Source organism: Idiotropiscis lumnitzeri, chromosome 4, assembly GCF_059441095.1.
Source record: "Idiotropiscis lumnitzeri isolate Australia: NSW breed Sydney's pygmy pipehorse chromosome 4, RoL_Ilum_1.0, whole genome shotgun sequence".
Classification (NCBI taxonomy): Eukaryota; Metazoa; Chordata; class Actinopteri; order Syngnathiformes; family Syngnathidae; genus Idiotropiscis; species Idiotropiscis lumnitzeri.
The window spans coordinates 2,866,214-2,886,157 of NC_142394.1; the positions used below are offsets into that span (position 1 = coordinate 2,866,214).

Consider the following 19,944-nt stretch of genomic DNA (forward strand, 5'->3'; position numbering starts at 1 on the left):
ATTTTCACTTTTTACTCCCAATGCAGCAGAGCAGGTCTCCACCTGAGGGCCTGCATTATACATTATTCAAGTGGCAGTAAGATGACTTGTTATAACCCGTTCAACCAAAACAATCTTTCGCCAGTTCAAGTACAAATTATTTGCGATGGTCACCCCAACCAAATTTGAATGCCTTTGCAACACTGCAACAATGTTGTTGAATGTTGATCTTGCAGAAGTAGTAGTAGAATGCAATAAGGAAATTGTCTATTTAACTATATATACAACTTCCATCTGACAATATTATTTCATAAATTATTATTTTTCAGTTACATTGCCTCCTCATTATGTTCAACATTTGCAATACCAGATCCACCCCTCATTTGTGTCCTCACCATGCTGCACTCATCTTCCAATCCACTCTCATCTGCCGCAGGGCCTGCTTGGGTGGTTTAACAGCGACAGGCTGATTTGAGCTCACAGTTTCTTTCAAGAACTAACAGGCTGGAGCTACTGGTGTTTCGTTGTTAACAGTCAAAAGTACATACAAAGTGTTATTCGTATCTGAATCTTTATCTGAATAAAAAGTTAAATGTATGGCTAATGAATGTATAAAGTACAGTTTATGGTGAAGTCGCTTTTTATTTTTTGTCCCAATTGCCCTTACAGTTTGTAGTTAATTACATATTATGGTACCATCCAAGACATGATTTCTAGGACCAACATGAGACAGTTTGCATACAATCAGTACTGACTGATCTTGAATGATTAATTCATCTGGGCCAAGTCATTCATATATTTATCAGTTCCAACAGAGATGGTCCCCGTGCAGCTGAAGCTGGTTATCTCTGGTTTCTCAGTTCAGAGGACACGTTCTGTGGTCTCTGCACATCTCAAGATTGATAGTGCTCAGTTGCCATATAAACCAAGTGAGTGTAACAGAGTCAAATCCAGCCAGCCAAACTTCTATAATGACTTATTTATTGCATTCCACAGATTAAAGATGACACCAAAATTCACAAAATTTTGTTTTACTTCTCAGGATTTGCTTAATTTGGCCTTTACATTCAATTGCTGCTTTTTGTGAGTCTTGCTCAGAAAGTGAAATGCATGCGCTACTGGATTGTGATTGGGGTACTTATGATGTAAGAATATTTACATTGTGTAAAAATCTTGATTTAGTTTCCACAAATTCACCGGTGTTTACTGATATGTCTGCTGCTGCTTCTGTTCACAGGGTGCTTCCAAGTGCAATTGGATAATAATCTGGAAGCAAAGAGATTTTGAAGGCAAAGACACTGAATATTCATCAAGTAAATAGCCAGATCGCATGTATTTCACACACTGCTGAAAAACTTTAAGAAACCAACAAACGCCCACAAACAGGCGGGGACTGAACTGAACCACAATGGAGACCTCTCAGAGTAAAATGGCATCTGCATTTGGTGACACTCCAAACATCAGGTAAATATTGACTGGACAGCATATATAAATAATAGGGATTTTAAATAATGTTTAAAGTTACAATGATGTCAATTCTAATAATAATAATAATAATAATAACCATTGAAATTGATTCTAAAATATGGATACAATGTTTTTGCAAGCCATCTTCAATTACCTGTTGATTGTTTTCTTTTAAATACGTTGAGTGAGTGTATAAAGGCAAAAACATACGTCTGTCTAAATTAAAGTTTGAGCTTCAATTTTCTTTTGAGAAAAATCTGAGAAATGTCTCTACCCAGTGGTCATTTTGTATCACCACACCCTCTTCTATGTCATTAAGTTTTGACTCAAAGTAATCGGATGGTACTGACGATACTCAGTATCAGGATCAGATACTGATACCGATGAAATACTGTCTGTGCAGCTGTGGCTACAGAACTAGTTTACCGGCCCCAGAGTGTGATCGTGCAAGGGCATGAATAATGTGTCCATTGTGAGCTCTTTGAGTGTCCAGCAAAGCACCATATAAATCTGATGCCTGATGGCCTATCATAACCACACATACATACTTTGAGCAAAATAAGTAATTGAACACCCTGCTATATTGAAAATTTTACCACATTGTCATTGTAAGTGCATGTTCACTGTGAGAGAGATTATCTAAAAAAAAAAATCCAGAAATCACAATGTATGATTTTTTTAACAATTTATTTGTGTGATACAGCTTCTAATAAGTATTTGAACACCTGAGAAAACCAATGATAATATTTGGTGCAGCAGCCTTTGTTTGCAATTACAGAGGCCAAACGTTTCCTGTCGTTGTTCACTAGGTTTGCACAAACTGCAGCAGGGATTATGGCCTACTCCTCCACACAGATCTACTCTAGATCAGACAGGTTTCTGGGCTGTCGCTGAGAAACACGGAGTTTCAGCTCCTTCCAAAGATTTTCTATTAGGTTTAGGTCTGGAGACTGGCTTAGCCACGCCAGAACCTTGATATGCTTCAGGTCCTTGTCATGTTGAAAGACCCAGGATCGACCCATCTTCAATGCTCTGACTGAGGGAAAGAGGTTGTTCCCCAAAATCTCACAATACATGGCCGCTTTCATCCTATCCTTAATACAGTGCAGTCATCTTGTCCCAAGTGCAGAAAAATAATAATAATAATATTCCCTTTATTAGTCCCACAATGGGGAAATTTGAGATTCGAACCCAGGCCTCCTGGGGAGACTGGGTCCTGAACGCGGCGCCTTAGACCACTCGGCCATCCTGGCAGCCAAAAAACACCCCCAAAGCATGATTCTACCACCGCCATGCTTCACAGAGGGGATGGTGTTTTTGGGATGGTACTCATCATTCGTCTTCCACCAAACACTGTTAGTGGAATTATGACCAAAAAGTTTTATTTTGGTTTCATCCGACCACAAAACATTCTCCCATGACCCCTCCGCATCATCCAAATGGTCATTGGCAAATTTAAGCCCGGACTTGACCTGTGCTGGTTTAAGCACGGGATGCTTCTGTGCCATGCATGATTTCAAACCACACTAAAAAAGATGAATTGATCTAGTGTTTATTGTGTAATGTACTTATGTTGAAATTAGTAATAAACATTGTTGCATTATATTTAAATAATATTACTAGTATTGGCAATAATCAATGTTTTAAAAACTTAATCGACAGCTATAAGAACGTGAGGTTTGTCCTAACACACTTTCAATCCACCTGACGCATGAGCAAAGCGAAGTAACACTGACAGGTGTGGGTACTCGATGTGGGCGGGTTGCGAGATGTGGTCGCGGTCCTTCAGAGGCTGCGCGCTTGCTAATGACGTTATGCTTTAACATGTATTATTCAAATATTTATTTGCCTCTGTGTTTGTGTTTACTCCTGGCTTTTCTATTTGCACATTTTGATTCGCTAAATAAAACAATTAAAACAAAATAACTGCATTGCCGCCACGTTGGCGCATCACCTCACGTCACTTCCGCCTATGCCCCGAGAAGACGCTGCTTTAACAGCAGTAGAACTTTTACGTTTCTCGTGACGAACTTGCAACAATGCAGTGGTTCACTCGGGCTGCAAGATTGTATGAATTTAATGTCTGTATATAGTGTGAAATATTTCTTAATAATACATTTCCGTGTTTTCCCTCCGACCCTGAACCAGTCTGATTCCCAAAGCAACGGAACTTTGACGTGACGTCTTCGACAGGCACGCAGAGGACAGCGAAAGAAAAAAAAAGGGATGATCCTCGCAAAAGTAGCAGTAAATGTACTTTTTTCTTTTTTAATTGTTATTATTTAGTAACTCAGAACATACAAATGTTAAAAACAGGGGTGACGAAAATGGAGTGAAAGAAATATAATACATAAATATAATTATAACGCGTGACGTCATCAGCAGACGCGAAGGCTACTGAAGGACCCCGTCCATAGCACCTGTCCACAATCTAGTACGGACACCGGCAATCCGCAAAAGTGGCAAGATGAAAGGGGTCGCCACTACTAACCCGAACTTGGTCTGGAGTGCACGGGAGGTTTTACATTTTCTGGTTAGTCAGCAACTACAACAGCTTTGTTTTTGTTACAAGGTTAGGTTTGTGGACAAGAGCGGTAATGTTGCTGATAAGAAGAATGCATGTCTCATGAAAATGATTTTTTTTTTATTTTAATTTTTTAAATACAAGCTAGCAGCAAGCGTCAAAACAAAAATGAGTGCATATGCCTCAAGTCGTCTGGCAACAGGTGTCTGATGACCTCCCAGTAGTTATGTGCTGGTGTCTAGGAATCTACTAACGGCCATTCAAACCGCGATTTAATTTTTCACCGCCCAGTGAGAAGTAGTTTGCACCAGAACGGTTGACGGCCGGGAGTAGGTCGTGCGAGGGGAGAAGAAAAAAGGAGAAGAAAAAAAAAAAATTAAATTAAAAAAAAAAATCACATGGCGCGGTCACAAGCGACATCTCGCCGGCATGCTTGAGAACGGATGGATAAAACGTGCAGATATCCCTACGCCATGTCTGTGTCAGTGCCATTGCTGGGAACATGGAGCTGACTGGTCTGATGTCAAATTTTAAATTTTTCTGAGTTCGTCTATTTTTGAGAGATTTATTCTATGTATGATTTTGTGACTGGCTATTATGTACCACTATAGGAATTACTTGTGTAATTATAATCATACATAAATGATGTATTTTATTGTGCTAACTAAATGACACATTTGCTTTGTATCAATGACTCTTTTCTCAATTTCTTCAGGTTTTGTCAGGTTATGTGGAAATGCAAACAAAGTATGTTTGACAACGGTTTCTAAAAGGTATGACCTCACAAAGCGCTATAAATTGGCACTGGCCATTTTGGCCGGAGACACACATGTTCTTGCCCATAGTTTGAATGCCCAAGCTCATTCAAAACTTGGAATGCCCTTGAGACACACTTATGTAAATCACATGTTTGACCAAAAAGTGCTGAGGGAGGAATATACACGTGCTCTTTATGTCCAGGAAGAGCCGGTCCATCCGATAGAGAATACTTTTCCCATATTTACAACCACTTGAAGTGTTTTGAGACCGTCTTATCAAATTATATATATATATATATATATATATATATATATATATATATATATATATATATATATATGTATATATATGTATATATATATTATATATGCTTCTTTCAAATTTCATAAAATTAGGATGCATGATTTAAAACTTGGAGTGGTGACAAACATCTGAAAAATGTTGCTCTGATAATGCAGGAACAGACTGATTTAGATGGTCAAGAATTCATAGAAACAGATAGAAATCGGAATCTGGAAAGATAGAATCATTCATAAATTGGCATCTGTGCTTCTAAAACTGGAAATTAACTCACATGTCCCAAGCTCAACTATTGAGGTGTTACTGGAAGACTTGCACATTATTTTCACCTCTGCTATTGTGCCAGTAACAAACATTAGAACAGATGGTGTTTTCAAAAAGCATGATCTCAAATGTTGATCAGTTAATAATTGATGAGTTGAGCATTGCTATTTCTACCCACAATCATTTGCTAAATGAAATAGACAAAGGTGGTTTGCGAGCTACAGGATTCAAACATCAAGAACTCTATGAGGTGATGGAACCTGTTGAATATGTTCTGGATGTAAGGGGGAAAAATTATCAATATGTTCGCATACTGAAGTCTCTACAACAGCTGCTGGAGCATACAGCTATAGTAGATACGGTTGTTCATAGTCATGCAGCTTGTAACATAAATCAACAGCTGTATTGCTCATTTCAGGATGGTGAATACTACAAGAACAAGCCGTTTCTTTTGGGGGAAGATTCAAGAATCTCCCTGATCTTATACGCCGATGATTTTAAATCGTGTACTCCCTAGGGAACGTCACGCAAAAAAAAACAAGCTTTGTGCCTTTTACTGGGTTCTGGACAACTTAATTCATGGTAGTAACTTGTCCTCAATTTACCCGGCAGTGTTGTGCAAAAGCAATGAGTTTGGCTTTAAAAAAAAATATCAGAGCCTCTTCTACATGAACTAGTGACGTTGGAGCAGCACAGCTTGTTTCTACCAAATCTTGTTTTTTTTTTCATTAAAGGCACAATACAATGTGTCATTGCAGATAACCTTGGGGTTCATGGGCTTAGAGGGTTCGTAGAAAGCTTCTCAGGGAAGTATTACTGTTGCTTTTGTTCATTGGAGAACTGAAAAATTCAGGGAAAGGAAGCATTTCAGCGAAGAACCAAAGATGTTCATCATAGTCACATAACCAAAGCCCAGGAAAGAGGGGAAAGCTGCTTTGCTGTTAAAAGACCTTGTGTTTTAACTCAATGTCTGTCTCACTTTGCTCCCTTTCATTGTGTTGAGTCCATTGACTACTTGGAGGTAAAAATCTCAGAGCACTGACAATGCTCCATGGAGGTGTTTCCTGATAAAAACGTTGTTGCCAAAACATCATTTTCTGGAGCATTATCCTGAAATGATGAAAAACTTTGGTCCCCTAGTACAGTGTTTTTCAACCACTGTGCCGCGGCACACTGGTGAGATATTGTCAGGTGTGCCGTGGGAAAATATCCAATTTGAGTGCCTGTGCAGTCTCGCGCCTGGCAGAGTGAGTAGTAAAATGTAGTACTGATCCAGACCAGTAGGCAGCAGCAGCAGCAGCAGCAGGTAGCGAATTACCTTGTGCTTGGAGACAAGCGAATTAGTGACGCGCGGATGCAGCGAGAAGTGTAAAGCAGAATAAAAAAAGTAGAGAACAGAACGACGGTGTTTTTGAAGAGAAAAAATACTGACTCTGAACTGGACCCTGGACAAAATCCGGACCTAGATGAAGGCCCTAGTATGAGTGGAGGTAAAAAAAAAAAAGCAAAGACGACCTGCAAAGTTTCTGCCGCGAGGCAATACAGCAAAAGCTATCTTTCATTTGGATTTACTTTTAGCGGAGATGCAACAACACCGACTCCGTTGTGCTTTGTATGTGGTGAAAAGCTCTCCAACGGTACTATGGACCCAAGTAAGCTTAAACGCCATCTCCAAACAAAACACCCTTTACTTCAAAGGTGCAACTCTGGCAGCAACATGTGGAAAGTGGCAATCTTGAAATGTTCCCACTCACCAATAAATGGCAAATATTAACACTGTTGCACTGTGTAATATAATAGTTAAACATTTGAAAACTCTTGAGGAGAAGATGTCATTCTATTTCTCTTCAGCCTCCACAGAGTGCTTTGACTGGGTTAGGGACCCATTCAGCTCAGCATCAGCTGTAGGGAAGGACATGATTTTACATGAGCAGGAAGAACTAACTGAACTGAGACAGGACCGTGGACTCAAGCTACGCTTTGCTGATCTACCTTTGGACAGTTTTTGGTTGTCAGCTGCCAAGGAGTTCCCCATGCTGGCCAACAAAGCTATTATGACATTGCTCCCATTTTCCACAACATACCTGTGTGAGGTGAGCTTTTCAAGCCTGACTGCTATAAAAACTAAAAACAGAGAAAGATTGAGGGCTGTGGAGGACGAGCTTTGTGTGTGTCTTTCATCAATTCCTGCCAATATATCAGCTCTGTGTTCATCCAAACAAGCCCAGGTTTCACACTGGGTGAGTATAAATGTGAAAGATTCTAAGATACTTTATTCTTTGATTCATATGCAAGACCTTTAATAGCTCATTCTTCAATGTTCAAAAACAGTTATCTTGTGATAAAAGCTTTTTTTTCCCACATTTTCAGCTGGTGGTGTGCCGCTGGATTTTTTCAATGAAAGAAATGTGCCTTGGCTCAAAAAAGGTTGAAAAACACTGCCCTAGTAGCACTGTGGACCATGAGATTTGACGCAAAACATGACTTTTTTAAGGAGATTGTCAGGCATATAAAGATCCTCCGGAACATGACTCTGTCATTGACAAAAAGACATCAGTTGATGGTGGGCTATCATTTAAACACACCTGCAAGTGAACAATATCCCTTGAAGGTAGCACACGTCTCAAAGGTTCCCACAGATTTCACACAGCAAAGGTGTTGTGCATGTGCTCACTCAGAAATACCCTGAAGTCACTGTGGTGAACCTTGCCAATAATGTCTCCATTAATTGCATCGAGTACATAAAGGGCATGAGTGCATGGATCTTGTGGGCCACCCAGAATTCTCTGAAATAATTCAGCTCTGTATTATAGGGTGATTTAAGCCTCATTGTCAAGAATTTTCTGCATGGTATTGGGAGCCTACTAGTTGGAGCCAACAAGACAGGTGGTGTTAGTTGATTTGAAGGACCTAGCTGACCATTACCCTGTGGTTGACTATGAGGTCGGATCCAAGCGGGCGGTAACTTTCAAAAGATTTCTGTATTTTACAGCTAAATGAATAATTTGCACATGAACATAACAGAAAGTGATTCACATGTCGCCACCGGACATTTTTTTCTATTGTTATTATAATTTGTTTTTTTTTTTAATTAAATTTTATGTTGCGTGGTAGTTCGACCTTTCCTGTTACCGTGGGCAACGGATTTCAAAATGGGCTTTGATGCTGACCTTGAGTCATGTTCGAGACCTCATTATACTTAAAGAGTAGAGGGGCTCTGCAGTGTCAGTAAATTCCCCAACCTCACTCTCTCAAAAGGCCCTGTTGAGTTATATGCTCTCATTATATTCTTTATTTTAAGGAGTGATATATTTAATAATATGCCAAAATGTCAATATGACTTTATGTGTATTTCTTTGAATGTCATGTCATATTTATTGCAATGTTAATTATATTTTGTAACTGTCGTAAATCTCTCATGTTTTACGTGCGGACACTTTACGTTAGGTGTAATGCCCTTTTATGGAAGTTGGCTGTGAGAAGGCTTGTTGTGTTGTGTACAAAGAAATAAACGTTGAGATGCCAACATCCTGAAACTATCGAAGTGTTATGTCGGTGCGGTGAGCAAAGAAAGAAATATGGATTACGAAGCTGCCAACGCAACAGGCCCCCTAATCATCTCTGTGATCTAATTGGGTAATTCTGTATAGTAACGGATGTTATTGTCTCTCCTTCATTCTCCCTGTCTCTGTGCTCTCTCTGTCTGTCATGAGATGTTAATGTCTTGTCTGTCTCTCTTAGTCTGACTTCTTGTTAGATGTTGTGATCCCTCACAGTCTCATATTCCACTTTCTGATTTACGTTTTGTGTGTCTGATGACTGTCATGATTATCGCATCTAAAAACAGCAAGACGTTGTTGGATTATAATTAGGATTTAAAAACTTTAAACTGATGTTAATATTTATGGCAATTTTCAATTTCATTAATACACTGTTTTTGTTCTGTTTTATCCGTTCGTTTAAGATTGACTACAAAATGGCTGCAGTCTAAGATTGGTCCTTGGAGAAGACAATGTCGTCGTTTTAGATCTTTCAAACGGAATTCCTCCTGATCTTGAGGAACTTAAATCGAAGATCAAAAGACAGGATGACTTTTTGGGAAATTTTTGACTGCAGTTCAGAGACGCAAGATTAGACAATGATTTTGTAAACTTGTCATCCAGTTTCCTGGTAAAAGACAGGTAAATTACTTTCACTGTGCCTCTAACAAACTACACCTCACAATAGCTCCTTACAATGCTCCATACTTGGCGGACTTTCAGGCTGTCTCTTCAAGGATTATATGATGCTTTGTCCTCTGCATCAGACAAAGAAACTGTTTCCTCTGCCGCCTCCTCAAATTCACTGTCCTCTATAAATTCAGGATCGTCCTTGATGGCATGAGTCGAAGTACCGGAGTGAGGTCAAGCTGTTTAGATGCGTTGGTAAAAGAAATAATACAAAATGTACCCTGAGAGTGAAGACATGGAACAAGTGGCACGGGCTCTGGTCGCAAAGCATCCCTGATTAGGAAATCAAGGAACTGGTTATGGCCGCTGGAAAAAAGGTCTGGCCACTAAAATGAACAATTACCGCACAATATTGAGAAATGCTGGTTTCCCAGAGTTGAGCCTGAATTCTTTCAAAAGAAAGCAAGAGTGGGGTGCATCAAACCTACGTCTCAACCAACAAAGTAAAGAAGCCACCTAAGGCAGAGGTACATTTTCTTCCTAATTATCAAAAAGGTGAAACATATATATATATATATATATATATATATATATACGCTGGAGGCCAAAAGGCAAGAAGGGGTACTGAGCAGAAGGTAAATAAGGGCAATAAAAACCCACTGTTCAAAATGAAAATGGAAAAAAAGAAATTCTCACAGAGATTTAATGTAAGGACATGAAAATCTCACTGTGGTACCACTGTGGTGATATAAAACGACATTTCTGGTTAACATTTCCTTGTCCATCACGCAATTTGTTACAGATAAATGCTGAATTCACCTGGATCACCACAAAGCCACTGGTCCAAACCTTCATGTTCCAACTTGATCATTACACAGATCCATTGTTGAAAGCCTTCCGAAAGAAGGGCAGAATGGCAGGACTAAGAATAACAAGGATCATGGCAGCCATGGGCACGGTTGGTAGTTGCATGAAATCATTTATCCATCCATCCATTATCTGATCCACTTAGTATATCTAATCCATTTTTTTTTTTTTTAAAAAAGGGGCTTTTATTGATTTTATGCGTGTTAGCTGGGTTGAAAAACTTAAATTGTCCACGGTCAACAAATTTGTTTTTCCCCATGTATAATCTAGCAATAAGTGAAAATGATAGGGATGTGTCCCTGCTCGAATGGTTAAAAAAAAACAAAAAAAACCCCGTAAATTGTGTATTTTGAGCACTTTGCCGTCTTACACTCTCTTTTTTAAAGAAGTGCAGTTTTGCGGTTTTGACATTGTTGCATGAAATATGACAATGTACTCTTTCCTACAGTGTAGGTGTAACAAAAAGTCCTTTGAGGTTGAGTGATGTAAATCCGTGAAACATGAGTCCACGGGGCACACACAGCGCGGCCACTAGCACCACAGACTCTTAATTTCACCAAATTACCAAATTTTGCCTCTTTTCATCATTCATTATTTCCGAGGTTTGTTGTTCATGTGAACCGGCTAATGGAGCGCCTTCTACTGACATTTGAACTTGCTGGGCATCATCCGTGCCGACTGCAACGAACATTAAGGCAGCTATGCACATGCGCAGCATGCCTCATAGTTTTAATAATGACCGTCTGCTTTCAATACATTTTTTGCTAAGATAAACGATGATTTTTTACATTTATTTATTTATTTTTTTATTATTATTTTTTAGCGCTGTGTAAATCTGCTGGTCGTCGCTAAAATATGAGCCAGATCGCTCATGCATGTGTCTGTTTCCTGCAGTCGGCCCAGTTGACGCCGGGCAAGTTCACAGGTGAGTAGATCGTGCGCTTGAATACTCGGATCATGTGAATAATCCAACCTGGGCATCAATGGAGGATGTGCAAAGGGGACTGTGAGAGTATGTAAATAGTTTGTGTATTTTTAATCATGTTTTTTATACACTATTTGTATCAATGATAATTACACACACACTCACAGACGCACATCATTGCTTCAGCACACATGCGCACACCCACACGCTTGTTTTAAGTTTCACTTTCCATAGGTTTCGTTTTTCTCTGAATAAAGTCCAGAGGGATGGGCGAAGAAGTCAGTGAGAGTACGGGAGATTGAACTGGCAAGACGCCTACTTCACCTCCTGGCTTCTCCTCCCATCGCGATGGAGAAAAGACAAAACCTTCCCTGGTTATTCCTCTGATTCTCTGCATTTAATTCAGTCTAATGAAGGCGTCAGGACCTTTTAAACCTGACAGGGACAAAGCTGGAAGACTGAAGATATTTACGTGTTTGTCAACACAAACTGTGGCGTTACTATCGATTTCTCTGTGGATTCACATTTTATGGATATACACTGCGCAACTTTAACCTAACTATATCCTGAAAGACTTTTTGTAACATAAAACCGTATGGGTTAGTACATTGTTGTATTTCATGCTACAGAGAACATCGAAATTCAAAAACCGGCACTTCTCCTTAAAGTTATACGCCTACTTCTTAATGCTATTTCCATGTTTTTGTTTTATCTCACCAACCCTTGCTTATGCGAAATTGTCGTCATCACTCTGCAAGTCCTTAAAACATAAACATGTTTGATGCGCATAATTCAAATTTCAGGCAATTTATGTGTATGCTAATAAAGATTGACAAAATCACTGAAAATTTACACAAGTCTGTTTGGATAATACATCTTGATTAGAATTTACATAATGCAATTATAGATCAATTTTGTGTTTAGAATAGAGAAAAAAATAACCTACATCTTAAATCCTACTCACTGGAAAATGCAGACAAACCCTGTTGTACTTACCAATATCCTTTTAGTATAATTCCATACATCTCAATTAACTCTACCTGCTGACTTGCCATTTGAGATTCACGTGGATTAGATTAAACTCTTCTGTCGCCTGTATTGTTTCTTTTGTAACAACATTCCCAGGTGTTAAGACGCCAGCGTACCAGTTTCCTGTTCTGCTGAATTTGGAAAGGAACCTTTGCCCTGAAGATATGCTGAGATACTGCGTGTAGATTGTGATTTTATTTATCAAGTACAGAATCACTCTGCTGGAAAATGCATCCTGAAAGGGCTTTGCGTTTATCATAATCAAAGTCCTGATGACCTCATAAAGGAGTCGCTGAGAAGTTGCAAAATACTTTATGAATTGTTGATGATAACCCTAAGTTTGTCATTAGTTCAAGCCAAACCGAACTGAATCACTAATCATTATTTTTACCACACTTCCACCATGGCTTAATAACAGATCGTCACAGCTATTTTAGAACGACAGTAAATTTCACCAGTATGTCAGTCTTGTCTGTCAAAAAATAAATAAATAAAAAAAACATTGTAGTCCAACAGATGATAAATCCAATTTGATTACTAGAGCTGTGAGCTGCTATAAGGAGCTCTTGCAATCTTTGCCTTGTTGGGTTACCGGCACATAGCACGATCACCCTCTATAATATAAATATTTTTGCCCTGTCTTATGTGTGGGCAAAGTTTCATTAGTATTGACCCAGGTTTACACCCTCAAAAACCGCATAATTTTTCTTTGCAAACAGTGCATTGCAACAGCTTGTGATCAAATAAAGCATTCAATATCTTTTTCTCTCATTGGCTTTCGATGAAACTGTGGCGGACATTAGGACCATGCCTCTCACCCAGCAGGCATCCCGTTTGGGGGCGTATTCATGTTAATGTTTGTTGGCGCGAATTTGTGATTGTGCGTTATTCTGTTGTTGGCAGTCTTGGAATAAAGACGTGTTCACAGTCAGTCGTGTGTGCTCATTTCAACTGCCACATTGGTGACCCCGACGCTGAGTATGTTTCAAGTCGTAGATGAAGAGGTGTCTTCCTCGGCCATGCCGCCCCAACTCCCTCATCTTGCAGCCGTCACCGCTACCGTGAGGCTACCGGAGTTCTGGCAGAGCGATCCGGCTTCGTGGTTCCAGCATGTGGAAGCGCTTTTCCACCTTCGTGGAATCACCTCCGATGACCCGAAGTACTACATGGTCGTGGCGTCCCTCAACCAACTGACTACACGTCGTGTTATGCAGCTATTGCGAGCACCTCCACATGGCGGGAAATACGACGCGCTCAAACAGCTTCTGCTGAGGAGGTTCTGTTTGTCGGACTCAGAGAGGGCAGATAGGCTCCTTTCCCTGCCCGGTTTGGGCGATGGCACGGCAGTGGATCTCATGGACAATATGCTGTCGCTCTTGGGTTCGGATGAGGGCGGTTTTATTTTCCCGCACATTTTCCTGCGACAGCTACCATCTCCGGTGCGCGCAGTGTTGGCTAACTCCGCTTGTCTGGCGACCGGCGATCATCGAGGTTTGGCTGAGGAAGCGGATCGAGTTCTGCTGGCTACGAGACGGTTCGCCGTGCAAAGTGTGGCGGCCGATTCCACCCTTGGGACGACACCAGACGTGGATCCGTCAACGGTGGCCGCGGTGGTCGTTCGAAAGCGTCGTGGGAAGGTTCTCTGCTTCTTCCATCAGCGGTTTGGCGCCAGGGCTCGGCGTTGTGTTCCCCCCTGCACCTACGAAGCTCCGGGAAACTCCAACGCCGGCGTTCAGTAGTGGCTGTGGGCGCCGGCAAAGAGAGCGAGCTGCTTTTCCTTACAGACTCGTCCTCTGGACGACGTTTCCTGGTGGACTGCGGGTCGCAAGTCAGCCTGCTTACACCCTCCGCCATGGACAAGGCGGGCGGCGTTTGCGGACCACCCCTGTGTGCGGCTAACGGCTCGCCCATCATCAGCTTTGGTTCCAGGTCGGTGACTCTGTGCTTCCATGGACGTGATTTCCAGTGGAACTTTCTTGTTGCCGCAATCACGGTTCCCATTATCGGCGCGGATTTTCTGTGTGCACATGGACTGCTCGTTGATGTCGCAAACCGCCGTTTGATTGACGCTGTTTCTTTTGCTACTTTTCCGTGTGAGGCTGGGGGACTCGGGCCATTAACGCATGCGAATTATTTGGCATCGGGTGACATTTATCAGCGCCTGCTGACAGACTTTCCCTCCCTAACGACTCCAGCCTTTTCCACCGCATGCACTAAACACGGGGTGGAGCATTTCATACCCACGGTCGGCCCGCCTGTTTTTGCTCGCGCGCGTCGCCTTGACGCGGCCAAATTGGCGATAGCAAAAGGGGAGTTTGCTACAATGGAGCGTTTGGGGATTGTGAGGCGTTCTAACAGTCCGTGGGCCTCGCCTTTACACATGGTGCCTAAAAGGGATGGTTCCTGGCGGCCTTGTGGTGATTTTCGTCGCCTTAACAATGTGACTACGCATGACCGTTACCCCATTCCACACATTCAAGACTTTTCCACCCGTTTGGCGGGCACCACCATTTTTTCAAAAGTGGACTTGGTCCGTGGTTACCACCAGGTGCCTGTGCAGGCGGAAGATGTGCCCAAAACCGCGGTGATAACCCCGTTCGGTCTTTTTGAATTCTTGCGCATGCCTTTTGGACTGAAGGGGGCAGCACAGACTTTTCAAAGATTGATGGACTCTGTGTTGCGCAACCTCGACTTTGTGTTTGTTTATCTTGACGATATTCTGGTGGCCAGTCCTTCACCAGAGGAACATCTGTCGCACTTAACAGAGGTTTTCAAGCGTCTTGATTCGCATGGTCTGATCGTTAACCCAGCGAAATGTCAATTTGGTCTGGCTGAGATTGATTTCTTAGGCCACCGGATTTCAGCACAGGGCGCGGTCCCCTTGCCCGCCAAGGTGAAGGCAGTGGTGGATTTCCCCAGCCCGGCCTCAATTAAGGCGCTGCAGGAGTTTTTGGGCATGGTTAATTTTTATAACCGGTTTCTCCCGCGTGCGGCCCACTTCCTGCATCCTCTTTACAATGCCTTGAAAAATAAGAAAGCTAATGATACTGTCGAGTGGTCTGCACGGCGGGAACAGGCTTTTCAACAAACTAAGGACGCCCTGGCGAGTGCGACTCTCCTGGTCCACCCGATTGCGACTGCGCAAGTTGCCTTAACTACAGATGCTTCTGATATAGCTGTTGGGGCAGTGGTTGAGCAGCTCGTGGCAAATGTGTGGCAGCCTCTTGCGTTTTTCAGTCGTAAGCTGCGGGATAACGAACGCAAGTGTAGTGTTTTCGACCGAGAGTTGTTGGCTTTGTACCTTGCGACGCGCCACTTTCGCTTCCTTCTTGAAGGACGCCGTTTCACGGCTTACGTGGATCATAAGCCACTTACGTTTGCGATGTCAAAGGTTACTGAACCATGGTCGGCCCGTCAGCAGCGGCACTTGGCGGCCGTTTCAGAGTTTACGACGGACGTTCGGCACGTGGCCGGTAAGTGTAACCCTGTGGCTGATTGTTTATCGCGCGCGATCGTGTGTCCAGTCCAGCTCGGGGTTGATTTTTCGGAAATGGCTGCCGACCAGTCCGTTGATCCTGACATCCGCAACCTCAAGGCAGTGAGTACGGCTCTTAAGCTTGAGGAGGTGGTGTTGCGGGGCGGTCGCACTGCTCTCCTCTGCGATGTGTCCACGGGCCGCCCTCGTTCTGTTGGAATGGCGTCGCCGGATTTTTGATTCGATCCACTCACACCCTGGCGTCCGTGCATCGGTCAAGCTGGTTGGGGCAAAGTTTGTCTGGCCCGGGCTTCGTAAGGACGTCAGGATGTGGGCAGCGGCCTGTGTAGCATGTCAGCGTGCCAAAGTCCACCGACACACCAGGTCGAGCCTTGAACCTTTTCCGATTCCGGCCAGGAGGTTCGACCATGTGCATGTGGACTTGGTAGGTCCCCTTCCCCCTTCGCAAGGTTTTACTCACCTACTCACTATGGTGGACCGGACGACTAGGTGGCCAGAGGCGGTTCCTCTGTCCTCCACGACCTCGGTGGATATAGCCCGTGTGTTTCTGTCGTCCTGGGTCGCACGTTTTGGCACGCCGTCCGATATCACCTCGGACAGGGGCCCCCAGTTTGTATCTGAGCTCTGGTCAGCCTTGGCAGTATCGTTGGGTGTGCGCGTGCACCGCACTACTGCCTACCATCCGCAGGCTAACGGTTTGTGCGAACGTTTTCACCGGTCACTTAAAGCTGCGCTGCGAGCTGCGTTATCGGACGGTAACTGGGTCGACCGTCTGCCGTGGATTTTGCTCGGCTTACGTTCAGCGCCGAAGGAGGATCTTAACGCCGCTCCTGCTGAGTTGGTGCTCGGTCAGCCGCTTCGCGTACCTGGTGAATTTCTGCCAGACGGTTTGGACGCTCCGCCCTTTTCCTTTTTGTCGGGGGGGCCCCTGAGCCCTGCACCGGTTCACCACTGTGTTCCCAAGGTATTCGTGCCGTCCGCGCTTATGTCAGCCCGTTTTGTTTTTGTGCGCCACGATGCCCACCGCTCGCCCTTGCAGCCACCGTATGACGGCCCGTTTAGGGTGCTGGAGCGCGGCGATAAGAGTTTTGTGCTTGATATGGGTGGGCGAAGGGAGTGCGTCTCGGTAGATAAGCTAAAACCAGCTCATTTGGTTGCAGGCGATGTGCTGTTGCCGGCCCACGTCCCTCGCCGCGGTCGCCCTCCAAAGTCCACGCCCTCACTTCCGCGCGACGACGTTGTGTGTCGTGCTCCCGCTCCTGTCTCGCCTGACCCCCCTGCCCACCGGGTTTCAACTGCACCACTAAAGGATGGCCTGCGTAGTCGTTGTGGCAGGCCGGTGAAGCCCCCTGTGAGGTTTTTGTTCTGAGCGACCTTCTGGGTGTTCGGGGGGGGGCTGTGTGGCGGACATTAGGACCATGCCTCTCACCCAGCAGGCATCCCGTTTGGGGGCGTATTCATGTTAATGTTTGTTGGCGCGAATTTGTGATTGTGCGTTATTCTGTTGTTGGCAGTCTTGGAATAAAGACGTGTTCACAGTCAGTCGTGTGTGCTCATTTCAACTGCCACAAAACAAAGTTTGAACATGATAGGCTAAAGTCCCTCGGAGGAATTCATTAAAATATAACCAATATAAAAAGCCCCCCAAAATGGTGACAATTCCTGATCCGTTTAGCACATAGCTCTAAAAGACATTTTTGTATGTCATGGGCTGTTACATATGCCTCCCAGTTTTTGTAGATCTTGGTGAAACATACTACAGAGAATGTTTCGTCAAAAAGGAATTTTGAAAAGCAAAATTTGATGCCCAGCTCCATCATATTGTACAGACTAGTTGCTTCCATCATAACGTGGCACTTAGATATTTTGAAAAAAATTATAAAACATAAAAATAAATAGGGCTTCTTCTGTGTCCAATTGTCGGCATGCTTACATGATTTGGTGTTGATTGGTCAAGTTATTTGCAAAATAAGTTACAGGTTTCTAATTAAGATCTGAAATTATTGCAGATTTATTTTAATCTAGTCTGAACCAATGTTTTACTAAAGGTTATTTCTAATTTTCTATCATAGTTGTAGTTTATTATATTTTCGGTTTGGGATATTGGTAAACACCTTAAAACATTTTGAATTGTTATAAATATCTTTTAATAGTGTGACCATAGACAATCATAGTCAATGACTGTTAAAACAGTTCTCCCCCAAATACTTTGTTCTGATTTCCTCTTCTTAGGGAAGTGGATCTTGAAGCGCAAGCAACAAGTCAGCAAACTGACATGGCGTTATATGTCATTCAGAATGAAGGAGCGGAACCCCACAGATGACCCTCAGGGTGTCAGTGTTATTTTTGAGGGGGGTGGAAGTGCTTCAGGCAGGATGAGGCACACTGTTGTGCACTATTTCTTGGACTAATCTACTGTTTAAATCTACAGTACCCAGGTAGCCTTAAATACTCTCTCAAATTTTCTCCGAAGTTGTTGATGGACTTAGATGGACATAAACTCTCACAGGAGGTACAGGTCTTCAAGGCAAATTATTCAAGTAACGGAATGGAGCTTTCCTTATGATTGCACCAGTAGTGCCTTTGACTGCTAGCTGTTGAACTGCTGTGATATACCACACCTTTTTTTTAATGTATGACCTTTTCATATCCTTTAACGCAGAAAGCACTTTAGGACAATGTTTGCCACAATTTGCAAACGCCTTGTATTTTTTTTCCTGTTTACCTATGGCTGTTTTCCAGAGACACATGCAGACATATGCAGACACAGAAGGAAAGACACTCAAAGCAGTTAGGTCCTGTGTTTGGCATATACATAAATTAAATATGAAGAACATAAATTGACTTGTGGAATTTTCTAAGGCCTGTAACTAATTTGTGTTAATTATTTAACATCAGTTATCATATTAAATATATAAAATAATGTTAAATAAATTGCCCATAATCATGTTTAGTAAATACCATGTAAGAATAACCAGTAATTAAACTTAACAATGCCATGTACATTCAACGCAAAGATGTTGAAAAAATTTCAATGCAAAGATGTTGAAGAAATTCAACATAATGAAGAAATTCAAAACTGCTGAGTATATTCAACATAATCGCATTAAATAAATTCCACACATCTACATGATGTAGTAGCAATTTAAGAACATTTGCTGAAATTTAGTCATCTAATATTCTTCACATTCAAATAAAAGTGTTGTGTGGGACCGGTTGACGTTACTTTGTAAATTAAATCTGATGTTACATTTTTTTGAGTGCATGACGTCCTATTACCGACAGTCACCTTGGAAATGGAGGTCCCAGCTCTTTTCAGGTCATTGACCAAGTCCTGTGGTGTCATACAACTTCCTTAGCATCATTGAAACCCCGGCACAAGGTGATATCTTCCATGGGGCTACACTCCGAATGAGATTGATCATCATGTTCAGCTTCTTCCATTTCCTAATGATTGCTCTAACAGTGGACCTATTCTCTTTTTCTCCAATTTCTCCTTAGCCCTATCGGGCCTTGTCGAGTTGTACAATTTAATTTTGTCCCTGGTGTCTTGGGACAGCTCTTTGAACTAGGCCATGTTATAAGTGTGAGTCTTACTGACTGTATGGGGTTGACAGGTGTCTTTATCCAGCTAACGACCTCACACAGGTGTATCTGATTCAGGATAATACATTGAGTGGAGGTGGACTTTTAAAGGCGGATTAACAGGTCTTTGAGGGTCAGAATTCTAGCTGATAGACAGGTGTTCAAATACTTGTTGGCAACTGTATCACACAAATAAATTGTTAGAAATCCTACGTTTTGATTTCTGGATTTTTCTTTTAAGACTATCTCTCTCGCATTTATATATATATATATATATTTATATATGTGTGTGTGTGTGTGTAGGGGTGTATTACCAATGTAAAGATTCATCGAAAATCGATTTAATATTGATATAAACTGCTCATAATTTGCATCGATATTAAAAAAAAATAAAAGAATCCATTCGCAAGGCCATGTTCACCAGAGCTGCTCTCTCATGCATGTGCTGGAAATATAAACTGAACTGCTACACACAGTTACTTGATACATGTAAACGTCCCTTTCATAGCAACACAGCATTGATAAACGAGCATTTATGAAGTAAAAACTTTGCAGCTGACGCCTGATTTAATTTATGACA

General features: G+C 42.3%; 2 long non-coding RNA genes across 2 annotated transcripts; both read left to right on the forward strand.

The window, feature by feature from the left end:
* Positions 1-6,642: 6,642 nt before the first annotated feature.
* Positions 6,643-8,819, forward strand: LOC148337831 (uncharacterized). Its single transcript, XR_015842755.1, has 2 exons — positions 6,643-7,533; positions 7,664-8,819. It is a non-coding gene; the product is annotated as an uncharacterized LOC148337831 (long non-coding RNA).
* Positions 8,820-9,270: 451 nt separating this feature from the next.
* On the forward strand, positions 9,271-18,130 carry LOC148337832 (uncharacterized). Its single transcript, XR_015842756.1, has 3 exons — positions 9,271-9,474; positions 10,265-10,420; positions 18,012-18,130. It is a non-coding gene; the product is annotated as an uncharacterized LOC148337832 (long non-coding RNA).
* Positions 18,131-19,944: the final 1,814 nt, after the last annotated feature.